The 5,669-nt window shown below is 42.3% G+C and overlaps 1 long non-coding RNA gene across 1 annotated transcript; it reads right to left on the reverse strand.

Annotated features, from left to right (window-relative positions):
• Window positions 1–209: 209 nt before the first annotated feature.
• LOC138957275 (uncharacterized) lies at window positions 210–4,352 on the reverse strand. Its single transcript, XR_011452982.1, has 3 exons — window positions 3,881–4,352; window positions 1,358–1,620; window positions 210–321 (listed from the first exon to the last, which is right to left on the reverse strand). It is a non-coding gene; the product is annotated as an uncharacterized lncRNA (long non-coding RNA).
• Window positions 4,353–5,669: the final 1,317 nt, after the last annotated feature.

A 5,669-nucleotide genomic window follows, 5' to 3' on the forward strand; every position in this document is an offset into this window, starting at 1 on the left:
GCACTTTTACGTGCATGATCATAAGTGAACGTGGGATTTTCAGCCAATGAACGAAGAAGAAGTCCCTGCTTGTGTGTGTGTCACAATGATGACAAGCATGTCACAACTGAAACCGATGATTCAACTTGTTTTGAACTTGATGTGATTTTGTGACTGGCGTACCTTTGACATATCGTTGGTTCCCGGAGAAGACATTGAGCACACTGTAGGGTCAGAGTGAGGGTTCTCCCAGCGAAGGGTGGGGCCGGGGGCAGGAGCCCTGTACTGCACACCGCTGAAGGCTCCAATCTCTGGCGCCGGTGTGGTGCCGTTACGCCCTGCCTGTAACGCAGCATCGTAACAACATTGATACAGTGGAACCACCCCTTTTAAGACACCCCCAATTCAAGACTCCCTCCTTTTTAAGACCTTGTTTTTTCAGACTTTCTGTTCATAACCTCTGTAAAATTACCCCCATTTTAAGACTCCCTCCTTTTTAAGACCTGATTTTCTCAAATTTTTAGAGGGGGTTTTCACTGTACTCTTTTGGTACTGTCTTTTGGAATGAGCTGAACAAAAATTTCGAAACAGAACAATTTGTCAAAGCTCTAATAACAAGCTGTATGTAACAGGACAATCGGAGTGAGATTATGTTGATTGGTACTTTTTATACCAGTAACATTTGTTGGTTGGTCAATTATGATATCAGCAGGATTTGATTAATAATAAACTGCTGTGTATGCTGCAACATCACAAAAGAACATGAACATGCCTTAAAATAAACAACAGACTGGACATTTTTTTCAACTAACATATTTTAGTCTCTGCTAATGCCCTGCGGATATAATGCATGACACAATACTGTGATACTGCACAATGTAATGCGCAGAGGAGCAAAAACTACCTACAGTATAATCAGGTGGCTCAGGCATTTGAAAGGTACGATACAGTATATTAATAAAATATAATCAAAACCAGCGCAGCGTCTGTTTTCATGTGGTTTTCATGGTTCAATAGTACCAGTGTTGGTGTAAGTCTGAGTCTGTCACAGTTATAACATTTTTCTTTCAGACATTTTTCAAATTCCGTCCAAAAAACCTGGACATGTTCACATTGCCACAAATAATGATAAACTGTATCTTGTTCTAATTCACAAAAATTGCATACATTGTTGGGGGCACCATCCTCTCTTTCTGTCTGTAGGCATGCCTGCCTTTCTCCCCTTCCCCCCTCCCCCCCCAACTTCCCCCATTTCTCTCTTCACTTCTTCCTTACATAATCAAGTCGACTGCACCAGCTCCGGAACAAAGTTGCGCTAACAATGCCCCTCTCTGAGACCCTGCTTTTCTTTCACCCCCACCCCTCCCTTCACTCTCACCTGATTGAGTCCAGTAACAGTCAGTGCACCGGCTCTGGGCAAAGTGGCGCCAACGCTGTCTCTCTGTGACTGCGACACGGTTCGGGCCCCCGCCGTAGCAGCAGGGGTTTTGTCGCTACTGGCTGGCCGAATGGTCACGTTCTGAGCACCTGGCAAGTTGGAAGTGAACACATTGTAGTTGTCACGAGAGCCTGCGATCCGATCGTAGCGCGGAACAAACTCCACCTCGGGGCTGGAGTCACCTGCATCCTCTATGTGGGTGTCTGGAACAAGAAACAGATGGTTACTGAGAGTGGAAAAATAGCACAATTCAAATGACAAAATCTCACTGCTAATACATCTAATAATAATAATAATACAGTGGAACCCCTCACAACGACCCCTCTCTCTGAGGACTACCCCGCCACAACGACCTTTTTTTTTTAACCGATGTGTTTCCTTATATAGTTGTCACCAGTGTAGCGACCACCCCGCTATAACCAGTTATAACCGTCTTGCGTAAGCAAAGGCACTAATTAACCGCTGAGAGGTGTGATGGTTGGGTGGGCTGAGTAAACATCACAAACCAATCATCGAGAAAACAAACTCACGAGACCAACACACACCGTTCAATTCAGTCAGAATAGACAGTCTTTGGACAGAAGAGCAGTGGAGATCGACATGGCGTCTACAAAGAAAAGAAAATATTTAACTCGCGAAAATCGAGTGAATGCTGTGAACAAACACAAAAAGGGAGAAACTGCCATCGCGATTGCAAAAAGTCTTGATGTTGGAAAATCGCAAATTCAAAGAATTATCCAACTCCAAGAAAACATTCTGAAAAAGGTAGGGAAGTGGTGACAAGGCAGTGAACGCACTCACCATGCACTGACATCATACGAAAGCAGCCACACAAACACAGCACAGAGGCAGAGGCAGGTGTGCAGATGCTTTGTGAGAATAAGCGTTGAAAACCAGTTTGAATAAAAAAAACCAGCAGATAGAGCCGCATGTCATAATCATTCTTCTTGTCTGGCTTTATTGACTGCATGCCGATCTTGTGGCAGTGACTTTTCACTCTTCTGTCGGACTGTACACAAACCGCTCTCACTCTCCCTCACTGACTACCCTAAGCCCTGACAACTGATCCTTGGAAATTGTTTGGAAGAGTAATAATAATAATAATGGACATTTATTAATCGCCGTTTCTCACAAGAGCTCACGGCGATTTACATATTAATTTCTGCCGTGTGAGATGGAATTTTTTACACAATATATCACGCATTCACATCGGTCAGCAAACCTCAAGCCTATTAGGGCGAGCATTCACCTTTCACGGCCTTTATTCCAAGTACACCTCTCTATTTCTCTCCAATGCTCTTCCTGCTGACTTCAGTGACACCAGACACCCCACTGAGTTTAGCCAGCTACCCCCCCCCCCCCTCTCTCTCTCCCCCCAGCCATGTACTGTTTGGTGCTGTGGCCAGAGAGGTGTCACCGGCTAATTGAGGCCAGCTGCACTGTTCACTCAGAGCAAAACTAGTTGACTGTGTCTAACTTTTGACAAAGCAACACAACTGAAGGGTTCACAGATTAGGTAACCGACTCACTGGTCAAGGCTGCAGGGAAACAAGAGTATCTTGTCAATGAAAAAGGTTACACACAGATACGCGATGCTGAGAACGGTGGCCGATTTTTCACTCTCTTTCTCGGAGGGCCTTCATCATTGCAGGGACTGCTGTAAAGAAATGCTTGCTCAGAAACTAACTCTTTTTTGCATTAAAACATGCACCAGAACTGGTGGACACCATCGACAATGTCAAACATGAAATCGAAGCAGTTTGCTTGAGGAAACGGTCGTCAGCAACTCAAACTTCTCTGTTTTCTTTTTTTAAGAAAATCTGTTCGGACACGACCCGATGTTGATTTCAGTCAGTTTCGCTTCTGACAGTCACACTCACAGTATAACTATATAAGTTTTATTTACGTTTTTATTTCTTCTTCGTTTCCTTAAAAAGTAACAACAAGCTGTTTAACGTTCTGTTGTTGTTAATAAATATATATAGATCTATATTAAAATCTCGAAGTCCATACATGATGTCACAGAAAAACCAGCCACAAAGTGCAAAAGTTCGAAACGACGGAAGAGCTCGCGATCTCGCAGCGAGTTTCAATTTCTCCACTCAAAAGCTGACACCTCAGACGAGTCTGTTATCCGAAATACCAAGCACATGTTTCGATGTAGAATTACTAAATGATACTATTTGTCAACAAAATATATGCACTAGTGTCAGAAAAATGGTTTAATATGTTCAAAAGTTTCGAGTCGAGTTCCCGATTTCTGGAAACACGTGCGCATGCAAGTTCGCTACTCAGTACTTGCTGTAACTTCAAGTAAATCTTTGTAACCCTATGTTATGTTATTACCATTCTTCCCAGCAAAGCACACAATTGACAACAAGTCAAATAGTAGTACAAGAAAGAAATAATACTTGATAAATAAGTTAGATAAAGAACAAATCAAAGAAAGCAAAAATGACTTACCGCATACATCTGAATCAGTTGGACGCCATTTTCCCGGTTGCAGGGTCACAGCAAAATCAAGCCGTATATCTTAGAAATTTTTAATCTTGCACCGAATGAGGACTCAAACAGATTTGTTTTGGATTAGTTCTTTAGATTGTAGGTTAAGAAGCTTAACCCTGATTTTTTTTAAAATATAACTCAATTGTTTTTGAGATTTGGAATAAAAAGGTGTGGGGTCCATAAATTCCCTTTTTTACATAATGTACATATTGACTACAAACTTCAATTTAAATTAAATCTCAAACGGCAGATATTTTTAATCCTAGTAAAGGGAGACAGTACACTTTATGATGTCTTGCTTATAGTAACGCAATGATTACCTCCCTTCTCCCTTCTCCCGCTTTCAAATTCGTATTTACCTTAGGTCCCCCGATCTCCGGTGGCCGTATGCTCAAAATGGTATAAAAAGGGGGGGTCCGGGCTCCCGATGGGGGACTTATACCCCCTGTAAGTATACTATATATATATATATATATATATATATATATTTGATATATATTTCGTATATCTCTTTATACGGCGTTCTTCTTTCTTATTTTAGGCGACATTCTCTTCCTCGAGGGGATCACAACACTATTCATTATTTCTATATTAAATTACAGATTTATTTATTATGTTTATGCATCAAGCTTCCTTTCTTGATTTCTCGCCGCAGATAATATTCTCTTCAATTCATCCCAGCAAGCAAAACAGTCAGAGACTGTACTGTGGAGAACTGCAGTGTACTCTACAGTCTTGAACACAGCTATTCTTCCGGCTTTAAATTTTAAATTTTCGAAGCCTCTGCACTTTCTCCTCTTGAAGCTCTGGTTACAGTGGAACGCCCTCCCCCCGCGGGTTAGGGGGAAGAATTTACCCGATGCTCCCCAGCATGTCGTAAGAGGCGACTAACGGATTCTGTTTCTCCTTTTTAGTCAATGTTTGTAAAGATTTTAGTCAAGCAGTATGTAAGAAATGTTGAGTCCTTTGTACTGGAAACTTGCATTCTCCCAGTAAGGTCATATATTGTACTACGTTGCAAGCCCCTGGAGCAATTTTTTGATTAGTGCTTTTGTGAACAAGAAACAATTGACAAGTGGCTCTATCCCACCTCCCCCCTTTCCCCGTCGCGATATAACCTTGAACGGTTGAAAACGACGTTAAACACCAAATAAAGAAAAGAAAGTGGAACGCCCCGTTAAAGAACCTCCAATATACGACTCCCTCCCTTTTAAGACCTTGTTTTCTTTCACACTTTCTGTTCACAGCCCCTGTAAACTGACTTCCATTTTAAGACCTTGTTTTCTTTCACACTTTCTGTTCACAGCCCCTGTAAACTGACCTCCCTTTTAAGACCTTGTTTTCTTTCAGACTTTCTGTTCACAGCCCCTGTAAACTGACTTCCATTTTAAGACTCCCTCCTTATTAATAAGACCTGATTTTCTCAGATATTTGAAGGTCTTAAAAGGGGCGTTTCCACTGTAGAAAACCAGTGCGTTCACCCTAGTGATGGCTTGGCCATTTTGGAAGCCTTATTTATACACCAGGACCTCTTGCCTCGTCTGGACGGAACGAACTGACCGTACAGAAGCACAACAACATTGGCGGAAGGGAGACCAGACAAGCGATGCGCTGACCTGTCTCGGCTCGGGAAACAGGAAGCGACGGGGAGACAACTCGCTCACAAGAGGGACGACAGGTTGAAGACGGCTTCGACATTGTATCTGACCGTCAAGATGAATAATCGTCTTCTTCTTTCTTTCTTTCT

This window comes from Littorina saxatilis, unplaced genomic scaffold, assembly GCF_037325665.1.
Source record: "Littorina saxatilis isolate snail1 unplaced genomic scaffold, US_GU_Lsax_2.0 scaffold_1424, whole genome shotgun sequence".
Taxonomy (NCBI): Eukaryota; Metazoa; Mollusca; class Gastropoda; order Littorinimorpha; family Littorinidae; genus Littorina; species Littorina saxatilis.